Here is a 27,917-nt window from a genome sequence, read left to right as displayed (position 1 = left end):
CCAAGGAGGCATTTCCTTACAGGTATGGACCTTTATATGATAGCGGAGAGGGATATATTTAAGATGAGAAGCTGCCCGCGCATATTAAAAAAATATGGGTCACCTGGATGGAATATTACGGCCTAAACACACAAGATGCAACTCAAGAAGAGGGTCTGATTGGGACACTTGATCGACTGGGTTGGTCCCCCGCACCCATTCAACCCCCACAATAATGTCAAGTGATTATTTATTGTCAAGAGTGTGTAAAACCTCTAATGGTACAAATGTTCTACAGCTGTTTCCTAATTTTTATTATGAACTTTTTGTCCACATAAGCTACCCACGCCAAATTTGCATCCTTTTTTTCCAAAATCCTAGGGATTCTAAAGGTACCCAGAGTTTGTGGGTTCCCCTGGAGCAGACCAAGAAATTAGCAAAAATACAGTGAAAATTCTGTTTTAAAAAAAAACAAATAGGAAAAAAAGTGCTGCAGAGGAAAGCTTTTCTTTTTTCCCTGAAAAGGGCATCAGCAAATGGTTGTTGGTGCTAAAATCACCATCTTCCCAGCTTTCACAAACAGGCAGACTTGAATCAGAAAACCACATTTTTCAACACAATTTTGGCAATTTACTAGGACATACCCCGTTTTTACTATTTTTTGTGCTTTCAGCCTCCTTCCAGTCAGTGAAAGAAATGGGTCTGGAACCAATGCTGAATCCCGGACAGCTAAACATTTCTGAAACGTAGACAAAATTCTGAATTCAACAAGGGGTAATTTGTGTAGATCCTTCAAGGTTTTCCTACAGAAAGTAACAGCTAAAATAAAAGAAATACTGAAATTGAGGTGAAAAAAAGAGACATTTCTGTCCACGTTTTCTTCTATAAAGTTTTCCAGCTATGGCAGATTTTTTAAAGCAATATACTGTTACATCTGCTAGACTCTTTTGCTTGTGGGGATATATAGGGCTTGTAGGTTCATCAAGAACCCTAGGTACCCAGAGCCAATAAATGAGCTGCTCCTTGCAATGGATTTTACATTCGATACCAGGTATACAGCAATTCATGTGGTAGAACATAAAGAGTGAAAAATAGGTATCAAGGAAACCTTTGTGTTTCCATAATGGGCACAAGATAAAGTGTTGAGAAGCAGTGGTTATTCGCATATCTCTGAATTCGGGGGTCCCCATACTAGCATGTGAATCACAGGGCATTTCTCACATAGACTTCTTTCTTACAAACTGCCTTACATTTGGAAGGAAAAAAATGCAGAGAAAGACAAGGGACAATAACACTTGTTCATCTATTCTGTGTTCCCCCAAGTTTCCCTATAAAAATGGTACCTCACTTGTGTGGGTAGGCCTACTGCCCGAGATAGGAAACGCCGCAAAACAAAACATGGACACATCACATTTTGTACCAGTCTCATTAGGCTATGCGGGCTACACCCTAACCCCCTTTGTGTCACTGTATAGAGGAGAGGTGCAAACAGCCCAACTATCAAACTGATCCAGACAGGGAATCCACAACCAGGCAGAATCACAGAATGGTTTAAGCAAGAAAATGCCTTCTTTCTAAAAGTGGCATTTTCAAACACACAATCTAAAACAAACTTTACTAAAATATGTATTTTTAAATTGTGAGTTCAGAGACCGTAAACTCCATATTTCTATCTGCTCCCAAAGGGAATCTGCACTTTAATAATATTTAAAGGCAGCCCCCATGTTAACCTATGAGAGAAATGGGCCTTGCACAGTGAAAAACACATTTTGCAGTATTTCACTGTCAGGACATATACAACACATTACTATATGTCCTACCTTAAACATACACTGCACCCTGTCCATGGGGCTACCTAATGCCTACCTTAGGAGTGCCTTACGTGTAAGAAAAGGGACGGTTTAGGCCTGGCAAGTGGGTACACTTGCCAAGTCAAATTGACAGTTTAAAACCTGCACACACAGACAGGGCATGTTTACAGGGCTACTAATGTGAGCAGCACAACCATTGCTGCAGGCCCACTAGTAGCATTTGATTTGCAGGCCCTGGGCATCTCTAGTGCACTGTACTAGGGATTACTAGTAAATCAAATATGGCAATCATGGAAAGCCATTTACATATATGTTTTACATAGGAGCACTTGCCTTTAGCACTGGACAGCAGTGGTGAAGTGCCCTGAATAACAAAAACAGAGTCCAGCACACATCAACAACCTGGGAAACAGAAGAAAAATGTTAGGGGAGACCACGCCAAGAATGCCAAGTCTAACACATGTCCCCACCTAGCTGAAAGTTGGGAGCAACTACCCAACCTCCTGGGAGTTCTCATCACTAAGGCGGAAGAATCTGGACAGCCCATCCGGATTGGCGTGTTTTGTACCAGGGAGGTGTTCCAATGTAAACTCCGTACCCTGTAGGGAAATGGACCACCTCAACAGTTTTGGATTCTCGGCCCTCATCTGCATTAACCATCTGGGTCTGTGGTCGGTTTGAACCCAGAAGTAAGTCCCAAACAAGTAGGGTCTTACCTTCTTTAGTGCCCAGACCAAAGCAAAAGCTTCATGCTCTATGGCACTCCACCTAACTTTCCTGCTAATGAAGGCTACAGGTTGATCTAGGCCCTCTTCATTAAGTTGTGAAAGTACTGCTCCTATACCATGCTCTGAGGTGTCTGTTTGCACAGCAAACTCCTTGGAGTAGTCAGGTGCCTTCAGCACAGGTGCTGTGCACATGGCAACCTTCAGGGCATCAAAAGCTGCCTGGCAAGCCTCTGTTCAGATCATATTCTTTGGTTGCTTCTTGGAAGTCAACTCATTCAAGGGGGCAACAATGGTGCCAAATACCTACCTGATGTCCCAAATACACCATTGAACCCTCCCCTATTTGGCACTTGCTTTCCTTAATAGTGATCCCTGCCTTTTGTAGGGCCTCCAACACTCTGCAGAGGTGCTGCAAGTGTTCCTCCCAAGTGGAACTGAACACTGCAATGTCATCCAGGTATGCTGTGCTAAAGTCATCCAGCCCACTCAACACCTGGTTGGCCAACCTCTGGACTGTGGCGGGGGCATTTTTCATCCCAAGTGGCATCATTTTGAACTGGAAGTGTCCATCTGGGGAAGAAAATGCTGATCTCTTCCTGCCCCCCTCAGTTAGGGCAATCTGCCAATATCCAGAGATATTTGGCAGCTCCCAACTGATCGATGAGCTCATCAGCTCGAGGGATGGGTTGAGCGTCAGTTTTAGTTACCGCATTGAGACCCTGGTAGTCCACACAGAACTGGAGTTCTGGGATGGCACCAAGAGCAGCAGCCTTTGGGACCAAGACCACAGGGCTGGCCCAAGGACTGCTAGAAAACTCAATGACCCCTAGGGATAACATCTTAGACACTTCATTTTTGATGCTAGCCCTGACCTTATCTGTCACCCGGAAAAGCTTCTGTTTAATGGGTGGACTGTCCCAGTGTCCACATCATGTGTACACAAGTGTGTGACCCATGGGATTAAGGAGAACAGGGAGGCAAACTGACCCAACACCTGGCGACAGTCCCTCTGTTGTTCTGAGCTCAGGGAGGAGGAGTGGTTCACTCCCTCCACAGACCCATCTTTCTCTCCAGCAGACAAGAGGTCAGGAAGAGGCTCACTTTCTTCCTCCAGCCCATCATCTGTCACTAGGAGCATGGCCAATTCAGTCCGCTCAAAGTGTTGCTTGAGACGGTACACATGCAGGACCCTTAAGGCAGTGGTTCCCAACCTGTGGGGCGGGGACCCCTGGGGGTCCGCGAAGACTCCTCAGGGGGTCCGTGACTGCTCAGAAAATGTAATAATATTAGGTTCCAACTATCAGTAATGACTCAGTGGGGTCCTCGGATTCCAATAATGATCCAGTGGGGGTCCCCGGGCTCCAGTATTGATAAAATGGGGGTCCACAGAAGTCAAAAGGTTGGGAACCACTGCCTTAAGGGGTTCCTGGCGGTCTGCAAGTTCACCAGGTAGGTGACTTTGCTCTTGCACACCACCACCTCAAATGGCACTAATAGAAAATAGTATATTGGTGGTTGATGCTTATAATTCGCACATCTGAAAACAAAAGAACAGTGTCCAATGATGGATGCAGCGAGTCCTTGGTCAGGTGCCAACCTGGTAACAATACCCAACCACCCAGGGTATTCAATTGCATAGAACAAAGGAAGAAAAATACTTCCTTTGAGCCATGCTGGAAAGTCAAATTCAAAAAAGAAAATACCAGGGCACTCCAGAAACTAGTCCACAGTGAGCAGAAATCCAAAATCTTTAATTCCTTATGTTGAAATCATAGAAAACATATATGTGCAGAAACAGCCAACACGTGTTTCGTCCAACAGGACTCATTCAAGGCAAGAATCTTTTCATATATAAGAGGGAACGTGTCCAAAGTGAATAATGCGACTGGATTAATTCTCAAATTGGTTGATGATGTTTCCTAGTCATAGGCAACGTAGGTTTTGTATGGTGTTAGGGCCAATAAGCCAGCAATCCATGAATCTTGTGTGTAGTACGTGATAGGTGGCCCTGATAAGCCCAAGGTTACCTTGACCTCACAGCACGCGCACGTAATCGGCCTGTCCGATTCTCCAGGGACCGGGAGAGTACGGGTAATTGGGCTTATTAGGGCCCCTACCACGTACTACACACAAGATTCATGGCCTTCAAAAAGTCCTGTTGGACGAAACACATGTTGGCTGTTTCTGCACATATATGTTTTCTATGATTTCAACATAAGGAATTAAAGATTTTGGATTTCTGCTCACTGTGGACTAGTTTCTGGAGTGCCCTGGTATTTTCTTTTTTGAATTTGACCTCAAATGGCCCAGTCCACTTGTTCTGGAGTGCCCTAGGCGCCACTGGCGCCCTCACCCACACTTTTTGCCCAGGCTCAAACTCAACCATATGGTAATTCTGGTCATACCACAGTTTCATGTCTCCCTGGCTTGCTTCCAGGTTCTCTTGTGTGAGAGCTCTGAAGCGAGCAGTCTGGTTTCTGAAGACCTGCATGTAGCTAAACACATCCTGGGGAAGTTTACTGGGGGCTTTCTCTAAGCCCTCCTTCACCAGACTCAAAGGTCCCCTGACAAGGTGGCCATACAGTAACGCAAAAAGACTAAATCCAAGCCCTTTTTACACCTGTAGGCGAACAGAAAGCATGGCAAGAGGATTTCCCACTTCTGCCTCAAGAGCTCTGACGGGCCCATGATTATGCCTTTAAAGATGCGGTTGAATCTCTCAACCAGACCATTGCTTTGGGGTGGTAAGGAGTGATTAACGTGTACGTTACCCCACACTCCTTCCAAAGAGACTTCATATAAGTGAATATAAAGTTGGATATGAAGTTGGTACCCCAATCATATACCACTTCCTTGGGGAACCCCATACAGGTAAAAACCCCTATCCACGCATGACCCACCACACAGAAAGTGATTGGACTCAGAGGAATGGCTTCTAGGTACCGGGTGGCATGGTCCACCAAGACCAGGATAAACCTGTTGTTCATGGCTGTCTTGGGATCCCACACTGTCAATACAGACCCTTTCAAAGGGGGTACTGACCACTGGAAAAGGTTGGAGGGGAGCCTTACATTTCTCCCACTCATGCCACCTGCCTGACAAGTCTGGCAAGACCTGCAATGAGCATCTGAGTGCCTGCGCATTAGGGGCCAGTAAAAGGGGGTGACAAGGTCTTGTCCTTCCCCACATGTCCCACTAAAGGCACATCATGAGCCAGACCCAGTAGGAAGGATCTGAAGCACTGGGGTACCACCAGCACACGGCCTGACCCAGGATCAGCTACCTTAGGCTCACTATATAGGAAGCCAGCATCCCAATAAATCAGGTGAGATCCTGGCTCCTTGCCAGACGCCTGGTCTGCAGCCTGCTGCTGCAAACCCACTAGAGTGTGTGTCTCACAGAATACCTCCCCAGTGGACCCCCTTCCTGCTGCCACTGTGACAGCTCAGGGACCTCCCCCAGCTCAGCCACTTGTTCCCCTGTAAGCTCCAGGGTGTCACTTTCAGGCTCCACCTCCTCCCAGACTGTGGGAACTTCTGGGGCCGGTTTCCCATGCCCCTTAATATTGTTCCTTTTTGGCACACTCCTGTGCCACTGTTTCAGGATCCAGGGGCTTCTGACCAACCTGACGGGCTGCCACTGACCTGGTGGATATGCATACCCACCCAGGCAGACCCAACATCTCCAAGTGTGACCTGTGTTCCACCTCCTTCAAAGGGGAATCCTCCAGGTCATTGCCAAGCAAACAATCCCCATGCATGGTTGGACTCACAGCCACCTTCAAGGAACCTGAGACCTGCCCCATTCAAAGGGAACCTGCACCACTCTGCACAGGCACTCAGAGTTGTCCACTGCAACTACTTGGTGAAGTAAACGGGCATCTGTCTGCTCTGCCAGTGTGACTCCTCACTGTAGTCACACTGGCTCCTGCGTCTCTCAGAGCCTCCACCCTCTGTCCATTATAATCAGCCACTGCCTGTACTTTTTAGTGTTCTCAGGCACTAGGGTTCTTTGGACCATCTCATTCTCACCTAGGGTCACCTAGGGTCAAGGGTCATTTTAGCTGGCTCCCAACCACCTGAAACCAACTCCTCCCCAAGCACTACCCTAGCCAAACCCTGGGACTGAGCACCAGTGAGTGCTGTTGTACTCTTGGGGCATATGGGGTCCCCCCCTCAAATAATCTACCTAGTCACATGCATAACACTTACGCAGGGAAACCCCTTTCACAGGTTTCCCTTTGGAGAACCATGGTTTCTTTTCACTGCGTGGCTGGGAATCCTTACCCTGGGAACTGGGTTGGGGTCCTTTTGAGAACTCCCCCTGTTTACCCTTACCCCCTCTTTCTTCTAAGAGAGACCCTGCCCACCCTTGGTGTTGTCTCCCCCATACCTGTTCTGGACCCTGGTGCTCTCCCAGCGGTCCGCTTCCTGGGCAAGCTTCCTGGGATCAGTCAGCTTGCTGTCAACCAGGTGCAGGCGCACCTCTGGAAAACATAAACTGTACAAGTGCTCCCAAGCAATTAAATTGTAAAGCCCATCATACGTTGGCGCCTTACTGCCCTTCCCCCAACCATCCAGTAACCTGCAAAAAGAATCAACACATTCCAACCATGTTTGGGATTCCTTTTTCTTCTAGGACTTAAACTTGTCCTTATACTGCTCACGGGTGAGGCCATACCTTGTGAGTAGGGTATCCTTCAAGATAGAGTAGGTGAGCCCCTAAGGATCCCCTAAGGATGTCAGAATATCCCTCCCCTCTACCTCAAAGTGCTTCCACAGGCCCACCCCCCAATGAGCGTCAGGGACCAGATTCATATGGAGAGCATACTCATAACCCCCTGAACCACAAGAATTTGTCATCCTTCCTTTTGTAATCCTTCACAAGGTCTTTAGGAATGTGCACCCTCCTCTCAGGCTACACTGTGATATTGATGCGACCATCCCTACTGAATTGGCTCCTATGATCCAGCTCCCTCAAGCTGAGCTTATGAGCCAGCAGTAACTTCTTATCCTCTATGGGCATCCTCCTTTCTTCCATCCTAAACCTTTAACTGGTGAGCACTCTCTGACTGTCACGTAACTCCTCAGGAGTCAGACCCTTGGATGACACACTGCTACCAGCCCACCCGCTATACCATTGTATATGGATTGCACCTCCTCATCCTCCCCCTCCTCCTCTGTGTGCCCCTCAGCTTCCCTGGCTGTCACCCAGGCCCATCAGTGCCTTTTGCAGCTCCTCCTTCCTGGTGGAGCCTTTAATGGGACAGGTAAGATTTTTGCAGAACGGCCTCAACTGAGCAACTGTGTAGCTCCCCAGTTTCACTAAGTCAAAAGCAGCTCCAGCTGATGCATCTCCAGATTGAGACAGGATGAAGAATCAACAAAAGAGCAAAGTTCCAAGGCAGAAAGAGAGCTCCCAATGAGGCTCAAAAGTCAATCAAGGAAACCAAAAATATGGAATTAGGGGAAAAAATCCAAAAAGGGAAAAAGCAAAAACAAGCTGTATGTGGTCACGTAATGGTCTGCACTAAAAACAGTACTTTACACTTAATCACTGTATGTCAAGCACAAATACAAGTCCAATCCTCACCGCTGATCACCAGTGTTAGAATTGGTGTCCTTGATTGGCAGTCGGTTACCCCCTGCCCAAGCAAAGAACCTCAATCTAGTCAGGGTAGAGAATCACACTTAGTTAACCCCGCTCACCCTCTTGGTAGCTTGGCACGAGCAGGCAGGCTTAACTTCAAAAGCAATGTGTAAAGTATTTGTACGAACACACACAGTAATACAGTGAAAACCCTACAAAATGACACAACACAGATTTAGACAAATAGGTAATATTTATCTAAACAAAACAAAACTAAAATGCCAAAAATCCAACATACACAAGTCAAGATATGAATTATCAAAAGAATAAGAGTCTTAGGCCCTCATTACGACCCTGGCGGTTGGCGGTAATTTGGAGAAAGGTACTGCCAACAGGCTGGCGGTACCTTTTCCCAAATTATGGCATTGGCAGTTTGGCTCAAGCCAAACCGCCAATGTACCACTCCATCCGCCATGGTGGTAATGGCTGCTGGGCTGGAGACTTCGGTCTCCAGCCTGGCAGCCGGCACAATCCCACCCTCGTGATTATGACCCCGCCTACAGCCATGGTTTTTGTGGCAAGCGTACCACCACGAAAACCATGGCGGTAGGCCCTATCAGTGGCAGGGAATTCCTTCCCTGGCACTGATAGGGGTCTCCCCCGCCCCCTCCCCAGATTCCTTCCCTGCCCTCTCCTGCCCCCGCACATATACGTCATACACACACGCATACCCACATCCACCCACGCATGCACACATACATACCCACACACTACAACACACACCAACATACATTGTCGCACACATGCGTTCACAACACACAACAGACACGTACACTCACATTCAGTCATTCACGCACTCATTCAGCACGACTCACACCCACATGCACGCATTCTGTGCATGGGTTTTCAGTTCCTGGCTGCCAGCTTCACATCTCAAGGGCCCAGAGACCGGATAAGGCACCACTTGGCAGGGCAGGAGTCTCAGCAGCGAGTCCAGGTGCTTGCAGGGGAAGTCTTTGATGGCCCTGAGACTTCAACAACTGGAGGCAAGCTCAATTCAAGCCCTTGGAGATTCTTCTCAAGCAGGAATGTAGAACAAAGTCCAGTCTTTGTCCCCTTTCACAGGCAGAAGCAGCAACTACAGGATAGCCCAACAAAGCACAGTCGCAGGCAGGGGTAGCACTTGTCCTCAGCTCTTCTCCTTGGCAGAGGTTCCTCTTGATTCCAGAAGTAATCTAATTCCCAGGGGTTATGGGTTCACTACTTATACCCCTTTCTGCCTTTGAAATAGGCAAACCTCAAAGGAAAGTCTCTTGTTTGTAAGATCCTGGCTAGGCCAGGCCTAGACACACACCAGGGGGTTGGAGACTGCATTGTGTGAGGGTGGGCACAGCCTTTTCAGGTGTGAGTGACCACTCCTCCACTCTCTCCCAGCACAGATGGCACATCATGATATGCAGGCTACACCCCAGCTTCCTTTGTATCACTGTCTAGAGGAGAGGTGCAAACAGCCCAATTGTCAAACTGATCCAGACAGGGAATCCACAAACAGGCAGAGTCACAGAATGTTTAAGCAAGAAAATGCCTACTTTCTAAAAGTGACACACAATCTAAAAACAAACGTTACTAAAAATTGTGTTTTTAAATTGTGAGTTCAGAGACTGTAAACTCGATATTTCTATCTGCTTCCAAAAAGAATCTGCACTTTAATAATATTTAAAGGCAGCCCCCATGTTAACCTATGAGAAACATAGGCCTTGCACAATGAAAAACAAATTTTGCTGTATTTCACTGTCAGGACATAAAAACACATTAGTATATGTCCTACCTTTAAACATATATTGCACCCTGCCCATGGGGCTACCTAGGTTCTACCTTAAGGGTTCCTTACATGTAAAAAAAAGGGACGGTTTAGGCATGGCAAGTGAGTACACTTGCCAAGTCGAATAGGCAGTTTAAAAACTGCACTCACAGACAGCGCAGTGGCAGGTCTGAGCCATGTTTACAGGGCTACTAATGTGAGTGGCACAACCAGTGCTGCAGGCCCACTAGTAGCATTTGATTTACAGGCCCTGGGCACCTCTAGTGCACTGTACTAGGGACTTACCAGTAAATCAAATGTGCCAATCATGGAAAGCCAATTACACATACATTTTACATAGGAGCACTTGCACTTTACCACTGATTAGTGGTGTTAACGTGCCCAGAGTTACAAAAACAGCAAAAACAGAGTCCAGCACACATCAGCAACCTGGGAAACAGGCAAAAAGTTAGGGGAGACCACGCCAAAGATGCCAAGTCTAACACATGTGATACACAATGTACACAAAGAGGAATGTGCAAGTAGCCTGGACCTGGTGCCTAGCTAAGCTCCCTTAAATGCTGTTAGCCAAAGACACAAAGAGGCTGGTTGAAGGAGAGTGGTGCTGCATGTAGTATCTTGCAACCTTTCTTGCACCCCTTCGCGCCCCTTTTTCCCCCACCACATGTGTGCCATATGTAATATAGAGCACATCCTTCCACAGGGAAGGGGGCAATAGCATCATTACATATACATGCTAAATATGTACTCAGCAGGAGTGGCACCAAATGTTTAGCACTACTTCTGCAGAGTACATAGGAGACCATCATATGTAAAGGTACGCCCCCCTTTAACGCCTGCTCTGAGCAGGTGTTCAAAGTGGTGAAAAAACTGGCCCTAGGATATGTAACGTTTTTTCCCTGCCCATTTATTTTGCCCCCCTTACAGTGGAAGGTCCCCCTTCCGTACATGATGCCTTGTGCAGCCATCATGTTCTGCAAGGCTTAACAAAGTGGCGTCATGCATGCATCGCACCACTTTGTTAATATGGCACAGGGGAAATGGTCCTTCAGCCCTGGCTTAAATGAGGATGTAGCTATGCAAATTGGGTACTTACCAACTGTTCCACTAATCTGTATCCCCAGGTGATCCAATAGATCCTGCTTCTGTGCTATCAGGTCAGCAAACGATGCTTCAGTTGGTGGTCGGTGTGCACTACTCCAAATATTCTGCGCTGGTGATGGAGCACTTTGCCCCACTGCAGCTTTCCATGCCTCTGTGGGATAGCCCTGGATAACACAGCCACTCAATAACAGCATTATTTGAAGGTAATCCTGCACCAACCAAATGAACCCTCCCAGTTCATCAGCTAGCATCTTGCTTGCCCTCCCTTTCCCTGACAATATGCAAATGTACCAACCTAAAAAAATAAAATTAACTAACTACCCCGCCTAACCCAAAATACCCCCAAAAACCTATTGTAGGAAGTTGGCTCTGTATATACTATTTCAAAGTAAGAAATAGTGTGCACACAGTCCAAGGGTTCCCCTTAGAGGTAAGATAGTGGCAAAAAGAGATAATTCTAATGCTCTATTTTGTGGTAGTGTTGTCGAGCAGTAGGCTTATCAGAGGGTAGTGTTAAGCATTTGTTGTACACACACAGGCAATAAATGAGGAACACACACTCAAAGAGTTACTCCAGGCCAATAGGTTTTTATATTGAAAAATATAAATGTAAGGTACTTCACTTAGATACTTTAGGAACTTTTAATAAAAGCAATATCACATACAGGGGGTCATTCTGACCCCGGCGGTCATGGACCGTCGGGGCCAGGGTTGGCGGGAGCACCGCCAACAGGCTGGCGGTGCCCCGCAGGGCATTCTGACCACGGCGGTTTGGCCGCGGTCAGAAGTGGAAAACCGGCGGTCTCCCGCCGGTTTTCCGCTGCACAAATGAATCTGCGCCGCCATGGGGATTCTGACACCCCATACCGCCATCCTGTTACTGGCGGTTCTCCTGCCAGGAACAGGATGGCGGTATGGGGTGTCGTGGGGCCCCTGGGGGCCCCTGCAGTGCCCATGCCAATGGCATGGGCACTGCAGGGGCCCCCGTAAGAGGGCCCCACAATGAATTTCAGTGTCTGCTCAGCAGACACTGAAATTCGCGACGGGTGCAACTGCACCCGTCGCACCTTCCCACTCCGCCGGCTCCATTCGGAGCCGGCGTCCTCGTGGGAAGGGTGTTTTCCACTGGGCTGGCGGGCGGCCTTTTGGCGGTCGCCCGCCAGCCCAGTGGAAAACTCAGAATCACCGCAGCGGTCTTATGACCGCGGAGCGGTGTTCTGGAGGGGGGTACTCTGGCGGGCGGCCTCCGCCGCCCGTCAGGGTTAGAATCACCCCCACAGTCTTTGTAAAAATGGCAATAAGCTATTTTCAAAGTGGACACTGCAAAAAATCAACAATTCCTGGGGGAGGTAAGTAAAGGTTAGGTTTGAAGGTAAGTAAAAAACTTACAAGTCTCAAAGTTGGGGCATAGGTAGCCCACCATTGGGGTTCAAGGCACCCCCAAAGTTACCACACCAGCAGCTCAGGGCCGGTCAGGTGCAGAGGTCAAAGAGGTGCCCAAAACACATAGGCTTCAATGGAGAACAGGGGTGCCCCGGTTCCAGTCTGCCAGCAGGTAAGTACTTGTGTCCTTGGGGAGAAGACCAGGGGGGTTTTGTAGGGCACTGGGAGGGGGGGACAAGCAGACAGAGAAAGTATATCCTCAGCGGCACATGGGCGGCTGGGTGCAAGGTGTAAACAGGCGTCGAGTTTTAGATAGGAAGTAATGGAGGGACCCGGGGGTCACTTCAACGATGCAGGCAGGCATGGGGGGGCTCCTCGGGGCAGCCACCACCTGGACTAGGCAGAGGGTCACCTGGAGGTCGCTCCTGCACTGGAGTTCGGTTCCTTCAGGTCCTGGGGGCTGCGGGTGCAGTGTTGGTTCCAAGCGTCTGGAACCAACCAGGTCAGGGGGAGCCTCTGGATTCTCTCTGCAGGCATCGCTGTGGGGGGTTGGGGGTTGTCTCTGGCTACTCACAGGCTCGCAGTCGCCAGGGAGTCCTCCTTCAAGTGTTGGTTTGCTCTCTAGGTGTATTTTTACAATAAATTGCACACTGGCATCAGTGTGCATTTATTGTGCTTAGAAGTTTGATACCAAACTTCCCAGTTTTCAGTGTAGCCATTATGGAACTGTGGAGTTCGTGTTTGACAAACTCCCAGACCATATACTCTTATGGCTACCCTGCACTTACAATGTCTAAGGTTTTGCTCAGACACTGTAAGGGCATAGTGCTCATGCACATATGCCCTCGCCTGTGGTATAGTGCACCCTGCCTTAGAGCTGTAAGGCCTGCTAGAGAGGTGACTTACCTATGCCACAGGCAGTGTAAGGTTGGCATGGCACTCTGAGCGGAGTTCCATGTCGACTTAGTAATTATTTCCCCACCAGCACACACAAGCTGTGAGGCAGTGTGCAAGTGCTGAGTGAGGGGTCCCTAGGATGGCATAAGACATGCTGCAGCCCTTAGAGACCTTCCCTGGCATCAAGGCCCTTGGTACCAGGGGTATCACTTACAAGGGACTTACCTGAGTGCCAGGGTTGTGCCAATTGTGGAGACAAAGGTACAGTTTAGGGAAAGAACACTGGTGCTGGGGCCCGGTTAGCAGGGTCCCAGAACACTTTCAAATCATAACTTAGCATCAGCAAAGGCAAAAAGTCAGGGGCATGGGCAGTCCCAGGTCTGTGTTCCACTATAAAGTCCATTCCCTGTAGAGATATGGACCACCTCAACAGTTTTCGGTTTTCTCCTTTCATTTGCATCAGCCATCTGAGAGGTCTGTGATCAGTGTGAACTATAAAGGGAGTACCAAGGAGGTATGGTCTCAACTTCTTCAGGGACCAGACCACAGCAAATGCCTCCCTCTCAATGGCACTCCAACGCTGGTCTCTGGGGAGTAACCTCCTGCTAATAAAAGTAACAGGCTGGTCAAGGCCATCATCATTTGTTTGGGATAGGACTGCTCCTATCCCATGTTCAGAGGCATCTGTCTGCACAATGAACTGCTTAGAGTAATCTGTAGTTTTTAGAACTCGTGCTGTGCACATAGCTTGTTTCAGGGTGTCAAAGGCCTGTTGACATTCCACGGTCCAGTTAACTTTCTTGGGCATTTTCTTGGAGGTACGTTCTGTGAGGGGTGTCACTATTGATCCATATCCCTTCACAAACCTCCTATAGTACCCAGTCAAGCCAAGAAATGCCCGGATTTGAGTCTGAGTTTTTGGAGCTACCCAGTCCAGAATAGTCTGGATCTTGGGTTGAAGTGGCTGAACTTGGCCTCCACCTACAGGGTGTCCCAAGTAAACCACAGTACCCTGCCCTATCTGACATTTAGATGTCTTGATAGAGAGGCCTGCTGCTTCCAGGGCCTGCAAACCCTTCTTCAGGTGGACCAGGTGATCCTGCCACCTGGAGCCAAAGACAGCAATATCATCAAGATAAGCTGCACTAAAGGACTCCAAGCCAGCAAGGACTTGATTCACCAACCTTTGGAAGGTGGCAGGGGCATTCTTTGAGCCAAAGGGCATCACAGTAAACTGGTAGTGCCCATCAAGTGTAGAGAATGCTGTTTCCTCTTTTGCTCCTGGTGCCATTCTTATTTGCCAGTACCCTGCTGTCAAGTCACAGGTACTCCTGTATTTAGCAGCACCCAATTTGTCAATCAGCTCATCTGCCCTTGGAATGGGGTGAGCATCTGTCTTGGTGACAGAATTAAGCCCTCTGTAGTCCACACAGAACCTCATCTCTCTCTTGCCATCTTTTGTGTGAGGTAAAAAGACCACTGGGATAGCCCAGGGACTGTCAGAGTGCTCAATCACTCCCAACTCCAGCATCTTGTGGACTTCCACTTTGATGCTTTCCTTAACTTGGTCAGACTGTCTGAATATTTTGTTTTTGACAGGCATGCTGTCTCCTGTGTCCACATCATGGGTACACAGGTGTGTCTGACCAGGGTTTAGGGAAAAGAGCTCAGCAAACTGCTGGAGGACTTGCCTGCAGTCAGCTTGCTGTTGGCCAGAGAGGGTGTCTGAGTAAATCACTCCATCTACTGTGCCATCTTTAGGGTCAGTGGAGAGGAGATCAGGGAGAGGTTCACTCTCTGCTTCCTGGTCCTAATCTGTAACCATTAACATGTTTACATCTGCCCTGTCATGGAAGAGTTTTAGGCGGTTAACATGGATCACCCTCTTGGGGGTCCTGCTAGTGCTTAGGTCCACCAGGTAGGTGACCTCACTTTTCTTCTCTAGCACTGGGTAAGGGCCACTCCATTTGTCTTGAAGTGCCCTGGGAGCCACATGCTCCAGAAACCAGACTTTCTGCCCTGGCTGAAACTCAATCATAGCAGCCTTTTGGTCATACCACATCTTCTGAAGTTGTTGGCTGGCCTCAAGGTTTTCACTTGCCTTTTCCATGTACTCTGCCATCCTGGAATGTAGGCCTAGTACATAGTCCTCTATATCTTGCTTAGGCTCATGAAGAGGTCTCTCCCAGCCTTCTTTAACAAAAGAGCTAGTGGTTCCCTAACAGGATGGCCAAACAGAAGTTAAAAGGGGGAAAACCCTACTCCCTTCTGAGGCACCTCTCTGTAGGCAAAAAGCAGGCATGGCAAGAGGACATCCCATCTCCTTTTGAGTTTTTCAGGGAGCCCCATGATCATGCCCTTCAATGCCTTGTTAAATCTCTCAACAAGACCATTGGTTTGTGGATGGTATGGTGTGGTGAATGTGTAAGTCACCCCACACTCATTCCACATATGCTTCAGGTAAGCTGACATGAAGTTGGTACCTCTGTCAGAAACCACCTCCGTAGGAAATCCCACTCTGGTAAAAATACCAATTAGTGCTTTGGCTACTGCAGGGGCAGTAGTGGACCTAAGGAGAATTGCTTCAGGGTACCTAGTAGCATGATCCACTACTACTAGGATATACTGATTCCCTGAGGCTGTGGGAGGTTCAAGTGGACCCAATATATCCACTCCCACTCTTTCAAAGTGGACCCCCACCACTGGAAGTGGAATGAGGGGGCCGTTGGATGGCCACCTGTCTTACCACTGGTTTGACAGGTGGCACAGGAGGCACAAAACACTTTCATCTTCTGGGACATATTGGGCCAATAGAAATGGTTGACTAACCTCTCCCAAGTCTTGGTTTGTCCCAAATGCCCAGCAAGGGGAATGTCATGGGCTAAGGTCAGAATGAACTCCGTAAACTCCTGAAGCACTACCACTCTTCTAGTGGCACCAGGTTTTAGATCTCTTGCCTCAGTGTAAAGGAGTCCATCTTCCCAATAGACCCTGTAGGTTCCACTGACATTTCCTTTGGTTTCCTCAGCAGCTTGCTGCCTTAGGCCTTCAAAAGAGGGACAAGTTTCCCTTAAGGGTCTCCCTGGGCCCAAGAGCTCAACCTGATAAGGTTCCAACTCTATAGGCTCAGTTCCCTTAGGGGATAGAACTTCTTCCTGAGAAGAGAGGTTCTTTTTCTGTGCTGAAGCGGGTTCCCCAGTCTTCTTTCCTTTTCTCTTGGAGGGTTGGGCCATTATTCCAGACTCTAACACCTCTTTTTCACCCTGTGCTCTGCACTGTGCCCTGTTCTACCTCAGCCCATGCTGAGGACTCCAGATAATGTCCAAGCAGACATTCAACTGGTATAGCAGAAGAGACTACCACCTGTTTCAGGCCGGTGACCCCTCACCATTCTAAAGTTACCATAGGGATGTACTTTAGTCTGATTGTCAGCATTGGTGACTGGATAAGTTTGTCCAGTCAGGTATTGTCCTGGGGAAACTAGTTTGTCTATCACCATAGTGATACTAGCACCTGTATCCCTCAGGGCCTCTACTCTAGTCCCATTAATAAAGAGCTGCAGCCTGTATTTTTGCAAGTTAGGCGGCCAGGCAGCTAGTGTAGCTAAGTCCACTCCACCCTCAGAGACTAATGTAGCTTCAGTGTGAACCCTGATTTGCTCTGGGCACACTGTTGATCCCACCTGAAGACTGGCTATTCCAGTGCTAACTGGAGTAGTAGTTGAAGTGGAACCTTTCTTGGGACATGCCTTGTCTCCAGTTTGGTGTCCATGCTGACTACAGCTGCGACACCAGGCCTTTTTGGGATCAAAGCTTTTACCCTTGTAATCAAATGAGGATTGTGAAGAGGCTTTGGACCCCCCCGTGCAAGTTTTTGGGGCCCTGTAGAAGACTCTTTACTTTTTCCCTTGGATGTCTCAACACTCTTCCCCTGGGGAGGCTTTGTGACCACTTTCTTTTGGTCACCCCCTGTGGAAGTCTTGGTCACCCTTGTCTTGACCCAGTGGTCTGCCTTCTTTCCCAATTCTTGGGGAGAAATTGGACCTAGGTCTACCAGATGCTGATGCAGTTTATCATTGAAACAATTACTTAAAAGGTGTTCCTTCATAATCATTGACATCACTGCTATTAATCCAACCATCCAGTGTTTTGACTGAGAAGTCAACACAATCAACCCAGGTCTGGCTCGAGGATTTGTGAGCCCCCTGAACCTAATCCTGTACTCCTCATTTGAGAATCCAAAGCCCTCAATCAGGGTAGCCTTCATGAGGTCATAGGATTCTGCATCTTTACCAGTGAGTGTGAGGAGTCTATCCCTACACTTTCCAGTGAACATTCCCAAAAGGAGAGCACCCCACTGAGATTTGTTTACTTTTCTGGTTGCACAAGCCCTCTCAAAAGCGGTGAACCATTTGGTGATGTCATCACCATCTTCATATTTTGTTACAATCCCATTGGGGATTTTTAGCATGTCAGCATTCTCTCTAACCCTATTTAAGTTGCTGCCACATTGATAGGAGCTAAACCCATCTCTTGTCTTTCCCTTTCTATGGCTAGGAGCTGTCTCTCCAAAGCCAATCTTTTGGCCATCCTGGCTAACAGGAGATCATCTTCATTGAGGCTGCCCTCAATGCTTCCAGAGTTGCTGGACTCCCCTGTGGGAGAAGCAGCATCTCTGACTATCACTTGTGGAGTCAGGGTTTGAGAAACCCTGGGCTCCCTAACTAGGACAGGAGGGGGGAAATGTTCATCCATGTCACTAGTTTCCCCCTCTGTAAGGTCTTCAGAGGGCTGGTCTCTAGCAAACTCTGCCAAAAGCTCCTGGAGCTGTACTTTGGTAGGGTTTGATCCAGTTTTTATATTGTTTATTTTACAGAGAGTCCTTAATTCTGACATCCTAAGATGCAGGTAAGGGGTGAGGTTGAGTTCCACCACCATCTCATCTGTGCTAGACTTTATTTGTCTAAAAGTTGGGATACTTTTTAGGAATCTAAAACTATCTCTAGAACTTAAATCCAAACTTTTACAAACTTTTCAACTCTAAAAGAAATGCTAACAGGGACTTACACAAGGACCTAGCAGGACTTTTAAAAAATTTGAAAAATTGCTAAAATTTCAAAAATCAGTTTCTAATGACAATTTTTGGAATTTAGTCGTGTGATCAGATATTGGCTGAGTAGTCCAGCAAATGCAAAGTCTTAGAGCCCACCGCTGATCCACCAATGTAGGAAGTTGGCTCTGTATATACTATTTCAAAGTAAGAAATAGTGTGCACAGAGTCCAAGGGTTCCCCTTAGAGGAAAATAGTGGCAAAAAGAGATCATTCTAATGCTCTATTTGTGGTAGTGTGGTCGAGCAGTAGGCTTATCAGAAGGTAGTGTTAAGCATTTGTTGTACACACACAGGCAATAAATGAGGAACACACACTCAAAGACTTACTCCAGGCCAATAGGTGTTTATATAGAAATATATATTTTCTTAGTTTAGTTTAAGAACCACAGGTTCAAGATTTACAAGTAATACTTTAAATATAAGGTACTTCACTTAGATACTTTAGGAACTTTGATAAAAACAATATCACATACAGTCTTTGTAAAAATGGCAATAATCTATTTTCAAAGTGGACATAGTGCAAAAAATCAACAGTTCCTGGGGGAGGTAAGTAAAGGTTAGGTTTGAAGGAAAGTAAAACACTTACAAGTCCCAAAGTTGGGGCATGGGTGGCCCACCGTTGGGGGTTCAAGGCAACCCCAAAGTTACCACACCAGCAGCTCAGGGACGGTCAGGTGCAGAGGTCAAAGAGGTGCCCAAAACACATAGGCTTCAATTGAGAACAGGGGTGCCCCAGTTCCAGTCTGCCAGCAGGTAAGTACTTGCGTCCTCGGGGGGCATACCAGGGGGGGTTTTGTAGGGGACAGGGGGGGACACAAGCAGGCACAGAAAGTACACCCTCAGCGGCACAGGGGCGGCCGGGTGCATAGTGCAAACAGGCGTCGGGTTTTAGATAGGAAGTAATGGAGGGACCCGGGGGTCACTTCAACGATGCAGGCAGACACAGGGGGGCTCCTCGGGGCAGCCACCACCTGGGCTAGGCAGAGGGTCGCCTGGGGGTTGCTCCTGCACTGGAGTTCAGTTCCTTCAGGTCCTGGGGGCTGCGGGTGCAGTGTTGGTTCCAGGCGTTGGGTCCCTTGTTACAGGCAGTCGTGGTCAGGGGGAGCCTCTGGATTCTCTCTGCAGGCGTCGCTGTGGGGGCTCAGGGGGGCCGTCTCTGGCTACTCACGGGCTCACAGTTGCCGGGGAGTCCTCCCTGAAGTGTTGGTTTTCCGCAGGTCGAGCCGGGGGCGTCGGGTGCAGAGTGGAAAGTCTCACGCTTCTGGCGGGAAACGTGAAGTCTTTAAAGTTGTTTCTTTGTTGCAAGCAGGTTGCAGGTTTACGAACAGAGCCGCTGTTCACGGGAGTTTCTTGCTCCTTGGGTGCAGGGCAGTCCTCTGAGGCTTCAGAGGTCGCTGGTCCCTGTTGGATGCGTTGCTGTTGCAGTTTTCTTTGAAGTTGGGAGACAGGCCAGTAGGGCTGGGGCCAAAGCAGTTGTCGTCTCCGTCTTCTCTGCAGGGCTTCAGGTCAGCAGTCCTTCTTCTTGTTAAGGTTGCAGGAATCTAGTTTCCTAGGTTCTGGGGGGGCCCTAAATACTGAATTTAGGGGTGTGTTTAGGTCTGGAATGGCAGTAGCCAATGGCTACTGTCCTTGAGGGTGGCTACACCCTCTTTGTGCCTCCTCACTGGCACATCCCTAATCCTATTGGGGGAATCCTCCACTCACAAGATGGAGGATTTCTCAAGGCAGGGGTCCCCTCAGCTCAGGGCACCTTAAGGGCTGTCCTGACTGGTGGGTGACTCCTCCTTGTTTTTCTCATTATCTCCTCCAGCCTTGCCGCCAAAAGTGGGGGCAGTGGCCGGAGGGTCGGGCATCTTTACTAGCTGGGATGCCCTGGGGCGCTGTAACAAAAGGGGTGAGCCTTTGAGGCTCACCACCAGGTGTTACAGTTCCTGCAGGGGTAGGCGAGAAGCACCTCCACCCAGTACAGGCTTTGTTCCTGGCCACAGAGTGACAAAGGCACTCTCACCATGTGGCCAGCAACATGTCTGGTGTGTGGAAGGCTGGCAGAAACTGGTCATCCTACACTGGAAGTCGGGCATATTTTCAGGGGGCATCTCTAAGATGCCCTCTGGGTGTATTTTTACAATAAATTGCACACTGGCATCAGTGTGCATTTATTGTGCTGAGATGTTTGATACTAAACTTCCCAGTTTTCAGTGTAGCCATTATGGAACTGTTGAGTTTGTGTTTGACAAACTCCCAGGTCATATACTCTTATGGCTACCCTGCACTTACAATGTCTAAGGTTTTGCTTAGACACTGTAGGGACATAGTGCTCATGCACATATGCCCTCATCTGTGGTATAGTGCACCCTGCCTTAGGGCTGTAAGGCCTGCTAGAGGGGTGACTTACCTATGCCACAGGCAGTGTGAGGTTGGCATGGCACTCTGAGGGGAGTGTCATGTCGACTTAGTCATTTTCTCCCCACCAGCACACACAAGCTGTGAGGCAGTGTGCATGTGCTGAGTGAGGGGTCCCTAGGGTGGCATAAGACATGCTGCAGCCCTTAGAGACCTTCCCTGACATCAGGGCCCTCGGTACCAGGGGTACCAGTTACAAGGGACTTTCCTGAGTGCCAGGGTTGTGCCAATTGTGGAAACAAAGGTACAGTTTAGGGAAAGAACACTGGTGCTGGGCCTGGTTAGCAGGGTCCCAGCACACTTTCAAATCATAACTTAGCATCAGCAAAGGAAAAAAGTCAGGGGGTAACCATGCCAAGGAGGCATTTTCTTACACCTATCCTACCCCTGGACAAACACTCCACAATACAATAACAAATACAGGACAAAAACACTACAAAAGCCTGAGGAAAAATACAAAAAGCATACAACAGCAACAGGACACAGCACAAAACTCTCAAACAACACCAATCCTCCACCAGCACCTACTTCACACACCCTCACACAGTCACAGACAAAAAGACTGTGAAGTGAAAGTGAAAGTGAATGCGCTGTACCATGTATGCAGCCCGGAAGTCCTGTTTCATCACTTCCTGGGCCTGTGCATCACGTTTTCAGTTAAGTGTCTTTGTTTTTTTTTTTACACATGAATGTCGTGCATCGATTTTGAGGCTGACAAGGACTCAACACTTGCAATTGACACGCAGAGATCAGGCATCATTATTTCCTTAGCAGAGTCAGCAGTAGTTGCGTTTGCGTCAATTTTTTTGACGCATGATGGTCATGCATGGTTTTCCTTCCCAATAAGCCTGACAAGGCCTGTGGACTTGAGATTGACGTGCATGGGCCAGGCGTCATACTTTTGGCATAGCGAAATATTGGATATTGCCATTTGTGTCAAAATTTTAGACACATAACAGGAATGCGTGGATTTTGTTAAAAAGGATGAAAGTGCTCCCAGATTCACATATCATGTCACAGGGGCTATGCATGTATGCAGATAGTATGGAATGGCTAACTGTGTTGCATGTTTGTACAGATCTTAATGGTAACATCCGTATGTGTAACCATTGTGTTTGTATGTGTGTGTGATGCATGCGATGACTGATACTGTTTGCATATGTGCATATGTTGCTAGAGTACATTTGTGATCTAACACATATATGTGGGTCTACCACATTGTAATGTCTGGTTTCCAAATGTACATGTGACTATAACACAGTAGATATGATGGGCTATATTCAAATACATGGTTATGCATGTGATACTCATGACTAATCATACTCCGAGGGTGCAATGGGCAATATCTGGGTTGATTGGGTGGACACACCTGGCAATGTGAGTGCATGTGTGTCCACACTGAGGTGTATTGTTAGGTTCAGGCTTCATGATGCTCTGCTACACATGTGACATATAGTTTCCTGTGCATCTATGATGCACAAAATGGTGTACTCACATGTGGCCATGAAGGTTGGTATGTGCCGTGTGGGTTGGAAGACGTGTAGTATAATATGTTCAAAATTTACCACAGGGGTGTGTTCATGGGATATGAAACCTCACATATCTACCTTTGTGCATGGATACATGTTAGACTTTGTTAAATGGCTGTTTAGTCATATCAGTCCCATCTATGTTTCCTTATGTTGCAACACATCTGATGGTCATTTAAGTATGGCTATGTTCATGTGATGCACATGCATTTTCATTAGTGGAAAGTTGGCTTTTGTGCAGACTCCAACACACATTACCAGGCCTGTGCTATTTAAATGGTAAATGTCTGATGAGACATCACACATATGTGTGCATGCAACAAACTTGGCACTTACAATTGACCACAACATGTTTTTTATGACTGCCACATACAATGGCATACAACTGTGTAGCAGGGTTGCAGTCAGGCAATGATGGCAGCCTAGAGATTGTTTGTACTGTGTGACTGTTTATGCCCACACAGACATATGGTCGCATGTTTTAGCGCAGCTTCACAGTGCTCCACCCTGTTCAGTCCACTGTGCACATGCATCAGGCCCCTAACTGTGTCAAGTGTCAATGTAGCCTCAGCATTGCGGTTAGGGGGTGTTGAGCGGAGATCTAGCCTCCTCATGATAGCTCTTCAGCAGAGCAATGCGCAGTTCCCTGCAGACTGATACAGCTCCGGGGGGGAACCACCGCCACGGAAAGGAACTAAATAAAAGGAAACACTCACCATAGGCACACACAACACGCCTAAGCAGACATGGAGAGAGAGTTTCAAATAATGCCAGTCCTGCTCCTTGCAATATACCTTCATGACGGTGACCACCGACGAAGACGACAACAGTAAGTACTGCAACCTAGTAAACAAGGGAAGAAAGGGCACAGTTATACACCCACTCACCCCACCCACCCTGCAACGCACTCCCAACCCCTCACACCATCACAAGCCATACACACCAGAATAAGAGGTACTTAGCCGACACAGGGCCAATAAAACCTGCCCAAAGTACACACATGTGCACATCACACCCCCACAATGTAACAATAAACCATTTCTCCATATTGTGCCAAAAGCAACACTGGGCACACAAACTTTAATCCAACATTAAAATGTAATGTCCAAATAAGGCCATTGGCCAGTCCATGCGAAACAGGCTTAAGGGCCCAAATGGCCCGAACTTAACTCCCACATGTGCACATGGTACTACACCATAAAGACACATCAATGGGTCAGCCAGGCACCTCAGAGAACAGGGGTGGTGGGGCGGTAACTTATGTCTGGGAGGTGGGGGTTTGAGTTTGCTATAGGACGTGGGGGAGCGGGCTTGGACCGGGGGGTGGCAGATGGACCTGGGGCAGCACAGGGCTTCTTCCTCTCTGGGGAAGGGGCACAGGAATGGGAAGGGCGAACTGGGGCAGACTTAGACGAGGAAGGAGTGGACAGGGCAAGGAGATGTGCAAGTTTAGGAACAAGAAGGGGTGGGCCAGTGGGTTTGATCAGGTCAACACGGGACAGGAAAGGTTTTTTAGGGGCAGTTGGAGTGGACATGGAGGAAGGTGTGGGAGTGGAGGTAAAGGGAATGCTTATACTGGTGTAGGTGTGCTGGACATGGAAGTAGGTGCCTGTACAGTATGCTGAGGTGTGGTGGATGTGTGTTGAGTGGGTGTCTGGGAACGTTTGAGTGTCTTGGGAGGAGGGGGGATGGACACAGTGGAACAAGACAGGCTGCCAGTGTAGATGGATGTTGTCTCAGTGTCTGCAGGTCTGGTGAGTGTGCTGCATGTGTCAGTCAATGTTGTTGTGGTGAGTGCAGCTGTGGTGTCTGGGGTGGATGACTGGATGTCTGATGTTGTGGTGACTGCAAGAATGGGGCCAGAAGCAGTGACTGATGGTGCAGTGCCTGTGGGTGTGCATGTTGAGGTGACAGACAGGGAGGTGGGAGAGATGGACAAACTGGGGGTAGTGGATGTTGTTGTGTGTGCCTTTGTATGTTGGCTGTGTGTATGCCTGTGGTGGGAAGTGTGGTGCTTGTGTTTCTCTGTGTGCTTCTTGTGTGTTGAGGTGTGTGCATGGCTGTCTGAATGTGTGCTTTGGATGGGTGAAGGGAGTGGGGTGCTGGAAGGGGTAGAGGTGGTTGGAGGGGGGACAGAAAGGCCAGGGACACTGACTTCCATCAAAGAGGAGGCCAGAGCCTGAAAAGATCTTCTGTAAGAATCAATGAACACCGCAGCAATATTCGGTGTGGACGCACTTCGACCAAACTAAGTATTCACTACATCGAAGTACAGCACAGCCCGGATGACATGTGGTGGATTGTACTACGGACATGCCCACAGAAAGACGCTGGGTCTCTCTTTGAGCTAGAACAACGGTGGGTATTCAAGCTTGGGACCCACTGTAATGGTTTAAATGATGATATCCCATGGATTAACTTTTCCCCTTGATTTAAGAAGTACTGAGAAACCAATATGGCAGTTGTTTCACTTACATGGCTATAGTTTCACACACGTGGTCTTTTACTCCCTATAGAAATACGTTTCTCATCCCCTATATAAACGCCCTGGACATCTATCCACTTTCGTTTGATATCCAGCGTGCCCCTGTGACATGACCCTATTTTTACGTTATAATGGTAGGAGTATACTTAATCCTACCTTTGCTGATGATGCTACACTATCAATAGATACATCGAAATTTCCAAGATATAGGACAGGACCTGCTAACTTTGACTCCATTGTATCAAGTAGACAGATCTTTGTTTATTTACTTTTCACAGGGCATGTCTTTGTCTTTTTCTTTATTTGGCCCGAGCACTAATGTAGATGTTTCATCATGGCCGCCACGTTTTTCTCCTGGCTTTACCAATAGAGCCCTGTGCTCGCGTGCCTCTGATGCTGAGCGCCCGTGACGAGACGCGCTTCCGTTGCTTCGCAACGCGCAAAGTAGCCGACTTCCGGTTTTCGCTCCATTTACTCTCCCGCTACCGCGTCTTCCCCGTCATTCCGGGAGCGCGACCCAGGGGTAGGTGGAAGTGCCGTCTACTGTTCCACTGAAGTATGTGCTCTAAATGCCCATGTTTTTTTGTGCGTTTTAGCATTTAATGGGGCTATTGACTCGCGAATATTAACTGTTTTGGACTAGCGTACTCTGACTGTGACCTACTAATAACGAGGCAACTTAGGTCACCTCTTGTGATTGCATTAGACTCATGATTACTATTACCCTGAGGCCGCTTCTCACTTTTTGACCATTGTACTTTGACTGTGACCTATTAATACGGAGGCAACTTAGGTCACCCTCCACGATTGCATTAGATAATGAATTTACCATTCAGCCATTTTTGGTCATCTATAACGAGGTGGTTCCTACGTTTGATTATCATAGGACCTTAACTATTATCAATAGTTTTATATCATGGATGTTTGATGATAATTGTCCTCCAGTTTGTTTCCATCTGTTTTAACCAATACACTCAATACAGAATAACAATTGAGTATCCGTAAATGCGGGGCTACTCTCCGTGTGTGTCTGTTTACCTATATCTGTTGGCAACGATACTCAGGTGCACCAACTTTAGGGTTGTGCAGGATGTTCTAGTGACTCTCAATTCTTTTTGTCGTTTTTGTTCTGTGATTTTTTGTTTTTCTATTTGATAAATAGTGTCTTGTGGACCAGGACCACGGTCCGCGTGATCCCATGAAGCCCTTTCTTAGAGTAGGAGGGTAAGCACATTTTGTTTGTCACACTGGCACGGGTGTACAAATTTTTATCATGATCACAGAGTGCCACACATATCGAATTTACATTTAATCAAGTGTAATTCATGATACAATGATTAGAGCATTAACCAATGTTGTAATTTTTATAAATTTCCAGGGCGACGAGTAGGAATGACATACTGGGTCATAAAGGACTTATGTAAGTGACTGACGACAGTAATACTCCCTTACTCTTGATTGTCAGTTGATATAGGCAAGAGCCATTATAGTTTATTTTAGGAGAAGCACGTTTTTTTGTATTTTTGTTACTAGGTCCTGAAGAAGCGTCGTCGGATCCTTTTGGACCTTATAGACGCGAAACATGTCGACCCATTGTTGAGGTGGGCCTTGTAGTTCTTTGTCCACCTCGTCATGTGCAATACAGTTTGAGAGTGGTCGAACATTACTTCGACTCCACCCTCCTGATTACAGTTTTAATCTTGGCCTTGACCCTATATTAATAAAGTTAGTTCTTAGCAAGGGTCATTGAGCCAATTTTACCTTTCCATTTCTTTTTGTTCTCTCCTTTCTCCCTCTCCCTCTCACTTACCTGTGGGAAAGGGTGGCATCATCAAAAAAAAAAGATCTCCGGCAAAGAGCCCCCCGAAAGGGTGGTGCCCGCCAGACATTGCAGCGCCAGTCTGGCGAGGAGCTGGTCCAATGATGAAGCATGACACCCAGATGGGTGTGTGAGGACTTTTGCTCCTACATAATAGGATCCCCTATTACTCTCCCTGTTTTCTTCTTGCTCTCTAGGAACAGTGTATCACATTATTAGTAACTGTTATTGGAGGACATACACTGGACCTCACAATCCTCCGAATCCCCTTATTTTTTGATGTGGACAGACATGGCACCATGAATGTCCTTCAGGTATGAATTGCATTTCTGCATCTGGGATAATAGCCCCTGGATGGCATTCACAGTGGTTGTCTCCCCTACAGAGATGGTTCTCAGGAGGTCAATAGCCTCCTCCATGAGGGCAGCAGGGCTGACTGGGGCAGGGGATGAGTTGCCCTTGTGGGTGAGCAGGCACGGGCAACTGGGTGGGGAGCAACTGGGAGGGCGGTGATGGTATGGGGTTGGCGGAAGATGACACAGAATGGGTAGGCCCACTAGGGTCCACCACCACCAGGGAGCTCCCATTGGAGGAGATATCAGAGTCACTACCCCCAGTGGTAGTTGCCTCCCGTGGTACTCCCCTCGCTCTCCCTCCAACCTGCTGGGCCCCTTGGCGTCTGTCGACTCTTCCTATTTGGAACCGTGGGCTGCTGCATCCCCACTCGCCGGTGCCACTGCTCCCTCACCAGATGATGCTGATGTACACAGACAACACAAGAGTTCCGGAGTGGGGAGACAAAACATGAGAGAAATCTGCAAATACCTGAATGGATGTACATACTTAGTGCACACACACTCCCATCCAGCTTACACACCTACACACAGCACCTACAACAATAGTCATGACTATGCCCCTGACTAGTGGCCACTACCCCAGCATACAACTACTTTCCCACATGACACACGGACCTGATGAACTGTTAGACCTGCCTCTAATAATTTCCGTGCCCATGGGGGGCAGGACTGCTGATAGACACCTGTCAGAGTGCCTGGAACTAGACAGCATACATACTACAGCTCCCAAACACATCCATCAAAGAGGTATGAAACAGTGTTGGTACTCACCACCTGTGGCTGCTGGGCTACCTTCAAGGAGGGTGATTGAGCGCACTATAGGTCTCCTGAAGGCTAGATTTCGTAGCCTCCCTCTCTCTTGGGGATCCCTGTGTTATGGCCCTGAGAAGGTGTGTAGAAT

The sequence above is a fragment of the Pleurodeles waltl genome, chromosome 4_1, assembly GCF_031143425.1.
Source record: "Pleurodeles waltl isolate 20211129_DDA chromosome 4_1, aPleWal1.hap1.20221129, whole genome shotgun sequence".
NCBI lineage: Eukaryota > Metazoa > Chordata > Amphibia > Caudata > Salamandridae > Pleurodeles > Pleurodeles waltl.
Note: the sequence above shows the minus strand (reverse complement) of the source record.